Source organism: Varanus komodoensis, unplaced genomic scaffold (genome assembly GCF_004798865.1).
Source record: "Varanus komodoensis strain SLA01 unplaced genomic scaffold, ASM479886v1 scaffold15, whole genome shotgun sequence".
In the NCBI taxonomy this organism is placed as follows: domain Eukaryota; kingdom Metazoa; phylum Chordata; class Lepidosauria; order Squamata; family Varanidae; genus Varanus; species Varanus komodoensis.
The window spans coordinates 12,766,902-12,775,022 of NW_025335440.1; positions in this window are offsets into that span (position 1 = coordinate 12,766,902).

An 8,121-nucleotide genomic window follows, 5' to 3' on the forward strand; every position below is an offset into this window, starting at 1 on the left:
TAGAGCAACCCTATGGAATATGATGTCGTTACTCCCCCCACAACCTGCATTTGGACCTTGTCCATATGTCCCATGTAAGATGCCACATCCTGAGCAAGAAATCATTTTTCTCCCAGCGAGAGAGGTGACTACATCTCGTTGCATCTCATCAACCCAACCCTCAATCACCGGGCTTTGAACAGCGGGCAGCCTGGAATCCTTATTTTCATTAAAGATCGGGTTGGGTTTTTTTAATTTCTTTTTTTTAGTGTCCTTCAACCTTTCTCTCCTCCACCACGACTGCTGCTTCCTGCCTCCTTCCTCATGCAATTCTGATTTTGATTCCTGCAAATTTATGACGCAAGTGGTCACGAGAGCCAGGAAATTAGAGCAGCTAAAAGGCCATCACCGTTGTAAATGAAGCTGAATGATTATAGACTCCCAGCTGCTTAAGGTGCACTGATTGAGCCTAATTGCAGAGAAATAATTACCTCCTCTTGAAAAGGCAGAATGAGCTCTTGTGCTGAATGCAACTGATGAAGGGGTTTCCAAGGCGAGGAGGCCTGGAAGATGGTCAGGCCAAGGGTGGTGCATTGGGGTTATTGTCCCTCTCTCTCCCACGACTAAACCTGGTTCATTCATACAAGCTGCTTGGCATTGCAAACCTCCACCGTGTGGCGTGGTCCCACACCAAGCCCTGTCTCTCCATCCTTCCTGAGATTTCCAAACATGACAAAAATTAGGTAAGCAGGCTGCCCACCCCCCCAATCTCTGATATTCCAGTTGGGGATTGGAAGCCAGCCAACAGGTCCTCGGCCTCCTGATTAGAAATGGGACGAGTTCTCTTCGAGGGTTCTTGTTATCTCGGGAAAGGGAAATTTGCATAATTTGTGGCAGGAAATATCATACCCACTTGAGCAGCCGATTCTTCAATCAGCAAAGGCCAACTGTACCTCCCTCCTTTGCTCCAGCTGTTGCAAGGAGCTTGGAGGAACAAATTTACGGGTCAGAAAACAATGTGGTACATTTATAGCACCCCCACTTACACACACACACACTGCCACTTTTCTGAGACGCTTTATTTGCTTGTTTCTCGATCAGGCCTGTTCAAAGATGTCTCTCTGCTTTCTGGAAGTTTACCTGTCATTCGTGGTTCTTCCAGCATTGGCCTGGGACGTTCTCAAGAGACATCCAAGTGAATGAGTAACCAGTGGAGGAGCAAACAAAGAAGTCCAGTAAATATCCTTTCCCATCACAATCTGGTGACATACCCAGTGCTGAGATTCCAAGTGTCTCCAAGTGGTTGTAGATTAATGGTCACATGACCAGAAATCAGAGAACATACATCAGCCAGATGGCTGGGGTTCATGGTAGTTGAAGTCCAATAGCTTCCTTCTCCTTGATGTACAGGCAGGCTGGACTGCAGGCATAATCTCATAAAACACACTGGATGAGGGACTGGATACAAGATCAGCACATAGAAATGGCGGAAAAGCCATGCTGGGCCGGGCCAAGGGTCCAACTAGTCCAGCCTTCTTTCCATCAAGCTGCTCACAGGAAACCCGCTAGCAGAACAGCGGCGCAACTGGAGGTGCCCATGGCCATCAGGACTAGTCGCAGTGGAGAGCCTTCTCTTCCAGGGATGTGCTTACAATTTGTTTTAAAGCAGTTCAAGCTGGTGGCGATCACCGCTTCTCTTTTATTATGTTATATTTCTACCCCTCCTTTTTTTTCCTGCTAAGGGACTCAAGGTGGCTTACTCAATTTTCCTCCTCTCAGTCTTAGCCTCTCCACAACAACCCTGCAGGTTGGGCTGAGAGTCTGTGACTGGCCCAAAGTCACCCATGGTGGTGTGGGGATGAGAGCCCCACTACATCACAGTGGCTCCCTTATGGAAGCAAACCCCGCCATTTAATGATGCGCTGTGTGAAGACGTGTTTCCCTTTATCCTTTCCGAATCTCTCGCCAACCAGCTTCCGGGCCCCTCTTCTTCAGGCTCGAAAAATGTCTCCTTACCTGCTCTCCCCTCCCATGCATGACTTTGTTCAGATGTGGCAGCCTTTCTTCATAAGGAGCTTCTCCTGCCCCTCGAGCATTTAAATTGACCTTTTTGGCACATTTCCCAACGCCACGGTGCAGTTTTTAGGTGCACACAATATTTCAGTTGGGGTCACATCACAGATTTGCATAAGGACAGAATGAAACTGGTTTTCTAATTATGCCCAACATGGAATTTGGATTTTTTGTATCAGCCACACACACATTGGGTTGACATTTAATGTGACCACACATTAACATGTCACTACTGGCCATGGCAGCTGGGGCAGTCTGACTCATACGGAGGTTTTTGGAGAAGGCAGGTCAGGGGACAGCTGCCTCTTTTACTTCCGCTGCTAGAGATGCCATGTTTCCAGGCCTTTGCTAAGGCCTGTTGGGAATGCTCTGCTCTTCAAGACAGAGCCTGAAATCCAAGCCAACATACAGCAGAGTTCATTTTCTCTCGCATTTAAATGCACTGCAAAGGGTTACTAATGGAGGTAACGCAACTTACGTTGGGCGCAGACCATTCCACAGATGCTTCCGCTCCAAGCTGGCCCTTCTGCTGGGCAGACTGAGGAAGTCTCTGTGGGCAACTGATCTGGGGCTAGTTACTGAATTGCTCCTGAATTGCTCCTCTTTAGAAGGCCAGATCCTGAAGATGAAGCTCAAATACTTTGGCCACCTAATGAGAAGGAAGGTCTCCCTGGAGAAGAGCCTAATGCTGGGAACAATAGATGGCAAAAGAAGAAGGGGGCGGCAGAGGATGAGGTGGCTGGATGGAGTCACAGAAGCAGTTGGTGTGAGCTTGGGTGGACTCCGGGGGACGGTGGAGGACAGGAAGGCCTGGAGGAATGTTGTCCATGGGGTCGTGATGGGTCAGACACGACTTCGCGACTAACAACAACTGAATTGCTGTTGCAACAGCTTTAGCGTCAGGGAGCGGGACTTTCTGCCTCAGCCAGCCGTGGGTACTGGAAGCTTTAAGCTGTGTGAATAGGGAGCAGGGACATTGGCTGCCCTGCCGGTCATCAAAATACCTCTTGCCAGCCATCCTCCTATCAGCCGCTCATGGATTAGCTGCTCCTCCTGCAGAGCCCGGAGGAGCCCGGTAGAGGTCACCTTCGTTCCACCGAAAAAGGGAACTCTTCAGGTGGTTGTACAGACCTCGCAGTTTCACCTCCTTTCTGGCTGCCTCTGCACTGGTGAATATACGGTGATGCTGAAAGCTCTCCCTGCCTTGCACACAGTCCTTATAAATGGTCTGTGGAAACGTCAGTGCGCAGTTCTCAGATCTGCCAGCTGCAACCTGGCTGCAGCCTGCCAGCGTGGTCCAAGCAGCCTCTGCCGTGCTTGCACAGTGCTGTAAACTGTGATCTTGTGATGATAATGAGGCTAGCGATGGATGGAGATGCTGAAATGCAGACGCAGATGGAGAGGTTGGCATGTATTTTCTGAGTGTTCCAGATCAGGGGTCAGAGGGGAGGAAGGGCTGGTGCATGGGAAATCTTGGGCTTTGGCCTGTCCGTGCTTTTGCAGCACATCTTGAAGTGGGGAAGAGCTCACAAATGGCTCCTTGGAGGGATGTGGGAGACCAGTGCACAAGCCCTGCTGATGCGGCGGCTCGACCACTGGACTGGGTTTTGGGAGACCGGGGTGCTGGTCCCCACGTGCCCGTGAAAGCTCACTGGTGACACGGGTGGGTCACTGCCTCTCAACCTCATCCACCCCGCAGGGTTTTGGGAAGATCAAATGGAGAGGAGGTGGATCCTGTACGCTGCCATTGCATCATTGCAGAGCAAAAAGGGTGGGATGTAAATGTGATGTAATCAAGTGACGAGCTTCAAAAACAAGAATTCTCACCCAGTGCAGGTTCACATGATAGGTTTTCCCTGCTGATGACGGTGTGGACAGCTCCCTGCAGCGACTTCCACCTACCCCCTCTGCCGCCTTTGATATGGTGCTGACGACGACTGCACTGTGGGTTTTCTCCCCAGGCTTTGGAGTGGTAGGTCCATCTCGTAGGGAACCCAGAAGACCACGACGGTGGGCCATTCCTTCCTCCGATCATGAGGTGGATCCATCTCCCAACCCCAGCCGTGTCTCTAAGTCAGTTCTTCACCAGCTGACCCTGCAGCAGTGGTCTTCTTTCTGTCTACCGAACCCAAGGTTCCATCCACACAGTGGCCAATCAGACCTGTCAGAAGCCCATGGAAAGGACGTGAGAGCAAGACCACTCTCCAGCTCACCCCTCCAAGCAAGCGGTGCACAGAGGCGCATTGCCCCTGCTACTGGAGGATTCAGAGTCATGTCTAGCAGACATGCCATTGGTAGCTGCCTGTGCATACAGTTGTTGGCGAACATGAGCTAAAGGCTGCAAGTTTCCCCACGTCCTGCTCGTGGGCTTCCTCTTGCGGCCTCATGTCCAACGTTGCCGTTGCAGCCATCTGAGGGATGTGTGGTGAGTTGGCTGGGAATAGTGGGCATTGCACCTGAGGGCGCTGGAAGGCACTAGGGCTTGGGGAAGGCTGCATTATGATTATCACTAGGCGAATGAGCTTTTCCATCACCTCCGTATATATTCTTGGAGACCTAGAAGAAGAGACTTGGAAGGGGCTAATAAGGCCATCATGTCCAATGCCCTGTTCAGTGTAGGACCCCCAATTAAAGCATCCTCACTGCCTCCAGTGTGGGAGAACCCAGGATTTCCTGGGTAATTGCTTCCATCATCAACGGAGCCGTGCAAAAGGAGAGATCCCTATACAGCCTAGCAGTTTTGCCCGCCTTTTTCTCAAGGTACATTTCTGATCATTTTTGTTTCTGTTGCTTGCCTGAGCGGTATCATGACTGAAGTGGTGGCCACAGATTACGGATACCTGGGTTCAATTCCTGACAAGTTGCCACACTGGACAAGTCACTCTCTCCTAGTGCAAGCCCAAATCATCTGGAGATCATCAGCTTCAGGAATGATGCCCACAGGACCACAGGACGCTTACAAGCAGATCTTTCCCAAAGTCAGCAAAGAGGCACTTGGTATAACCAAACCCTTTCTAGCAGTGCCAGCTCCAGAATTCGGAGGGCCCTCGAGCAAATCACCCCCAGTGGGAAGCTTCCACTGTCAGCACCAGCTCTTCCTCCTCATTTTGTGGTCAGGCAGAGATGCAGAGATCAAGTGGGTGGTGGCGTCTACTGCCCCTTCTCCTCCTCACCACCGTTGGCTGAGCCCAGGCCAGAGGCAGGTAAATGAGTCTCTTGCCAAGGTAAGGAGGAGGGCAGCGAGGGAGTGGCGGCTGGGGCGACCTTGCTTCTAGTGTAGCAGATGATGAGCCGGGTCTTGGAGGGGTCTTGCTCAACTTGCCTGTTTGCAAAGATGCTTGGGAGGAAATTATCAATCCCTCCAAGTTTTTATGGACTCCTCAAAATGTACATAACTTAAACCCAGATTTTATAACTGTAGACACAGTAACAGCATTCCAGCAACAGAAACTTTATGACCTTAATGGTATTGACAGAGCATGGGGTGCATGGACTTTAATTAATGACTTTAATGGGTCCAAGGGCTGTGACTTTGCATGGAGAGCTGCTCCCAGATGCCTCCTTGAAGTTGGGTGTCGGATTGACTGGCTTGCTCTGCAGAAAAGTGGTAATGCTGGAGGGTAACAGGAAAGTACAGATCTGGTGTGACCTGCTCTTAAAGAGACCACAGGCCAACATTTTTGAACCAAAGATAATCCAAAACAAGTTCCTCTGTTTAGCCCAAGTTACACATTGTTTTTGAAGAGCTGCTTCTGCCATACCTGTACATTAAATCTCTCCATAACATCCAGGGCAGCCTGCTGGGATGCCCAAACTGTCTGGGATGGATGTCCAACCACCTTTAACTGTGGGCAGTATAGAAAAGGAAGGAAGGCAGGAATGATGAATGGTGGAATAGAAAATCTAGGATGCTTGGAAGGCATGAGGTTGGAGAATGTTGATCTCTAGTCATTTACCGGTCTCTTGAAGGTAAGCACCAAGACTGCTGGGTAGAAGCAAGGTGAACAATACTTCGGTGGGGTCTGATAGGCTCTCCTGCATGGTACAGAATGGGGATGTTAGAAATGCACCTGTTATTTGCCGCAGCAGCTGCACCTTTGGTGTATTGTGGGAGCTGCAAACCCCTGCAAAACAGAGAGCAGGCCATGCCCAGTCTGTGGACAAGTGAGAGAGGTGGCTTATGTGTGGAAATCCTGGGATGTGACAGAAATCGTCGCAAGAGTTTGGCAGCCCGGGGGCTTGGGCTGTAGGGAGCCCAGCTTTGGCAGCTGGAAGGAGGCATGCTTCTACAGCACTGGAACCTGAGGCAAACTGGGGAAACATACGAGAAAGACTGCAGGTTGCCTTGGAGGCTCTGCTTAGGCAGAAAGGCGACTCTGCAATTGATCGATCAATTGATCAGAATAAATGCAAGTGTCAACTATAGCAAATTGGGATCCCAGGTAGCCCCAAGCCTGATCCAGAACTTTTTATAGACCCACCAGGAGAGGGAGAACTAATGAGCTGCCCAGATGTGTGTGTGAACTCAAAGTCTAGGCAAGGTCAGGCCTAGATTTCTGCCACATGAGGGTGTAGCACAAATAATTTCCATGGCCCTTTTCCAAAACCAAGGTGTACAAGGGCCAAGTTTTTCTGGTATCTCAGGTGGAAGATCACAAAAACACCCTCTCTGATATCAAGATACACTTATTTAACTAAAAATTTGTCATGACACCCAAAATCAGCTTTCTGAAATGGCATGGGCAGCTCAACTGGTAACGTATTGATCCGAGCTTCATCCATGAGTGGTGCACCATAATATCTGGGAAGCACCAGGAAAAATAGACTTTGCATGTGAATAAACGTGAGCTTCTTTATAGCGAGCCCTGGCTGGCTTGGATTCACAAACCACTAGGAAGCTGTGGATTTTCAGACAGGCTGCTTTTGGAGCAAGGTTATTCACACACAAAGGTCCTGCTGAAAACTGGCCATCTATATGAAGTCCTTCAAGAGAATTTAGCAGAAAGTCATGTTTCTATGTCTCCTTCACCTGATGGGCACACACAGCTTGAAGCAGTCTCCAGGTCAAACAAACCATCAGCCATTTCTTCAGCTAAGCATTCAATTTATTCTTTTGCAGTCGATGGACTAAATTATGAGATGCTTCAACATAATGTCCCATAGGCTGAAAGGGTTTCCAGATGCAGCACTGACATGTTGAAGATCTACCTGGTTACGTTACACCATCATGGTTCTGGGTCTGGAAACCTTCATCTCTAGTGCCTGGGCTGAGCTTTTGCTTGCTCTTTCATAGCAGGGTTTTGGATTCAGACTTAGATATACACAAATCGGTGGGCATGACTCTAACTTGAGGTGGACTGGCCATCTCATGAAATTCTGATTTTTTTTATATGGATAGACATGCTACCATTAAGGCCAGGTTATTTGGAATGGAGCCTGCCAACATTTTATAGGTCTTAACTAAAATTGCGGGTGAATAGGTATGATAGCATTACAGCTTCTGTGTCAGGGTTTGTTTTAATTTTCAGAATATGTGATCCTGTGACAACTCTGGCTATACATTAAAATTTAACAGGGTTTGATGTGGGAGAGTCACATTTCCTACCTAAGCAACTGGTAAAAAGAAAAAGAAACCAATGTGATGCACCAGAATGCTTTGTTCTTATATACTAACCAGACTGTGCATGGCACATTTTATTTCTATAAAACTATGAAAACTATTACAAAATATTCAAAAATACATTTTAGTAAATTGACAGCAGTTATTTATCAGTTTATTAATGCAAAACATCCTTTCCCCTCCCTCTGTACAAACTATTCTCCATTGTCACATAGTAGCCAGCATGTGCGCGTTTTAAAAAATATTTTCTCATAAATTTCTTCTTGATTTTGAAGGTAAAAATAAGAGAGTTTCCCCCCGAGTTTTGCCAATGAATAACGTTGTGTAACAGTCTGGAGTTCCAAGGGCATTGATGAATTGGGTGGTCATTTTTTATACAAAGCAAAATATTCCAAAGACAATAGAAACAATACAGAAAATGACCTTACATTTGATACTATTTAAATTAA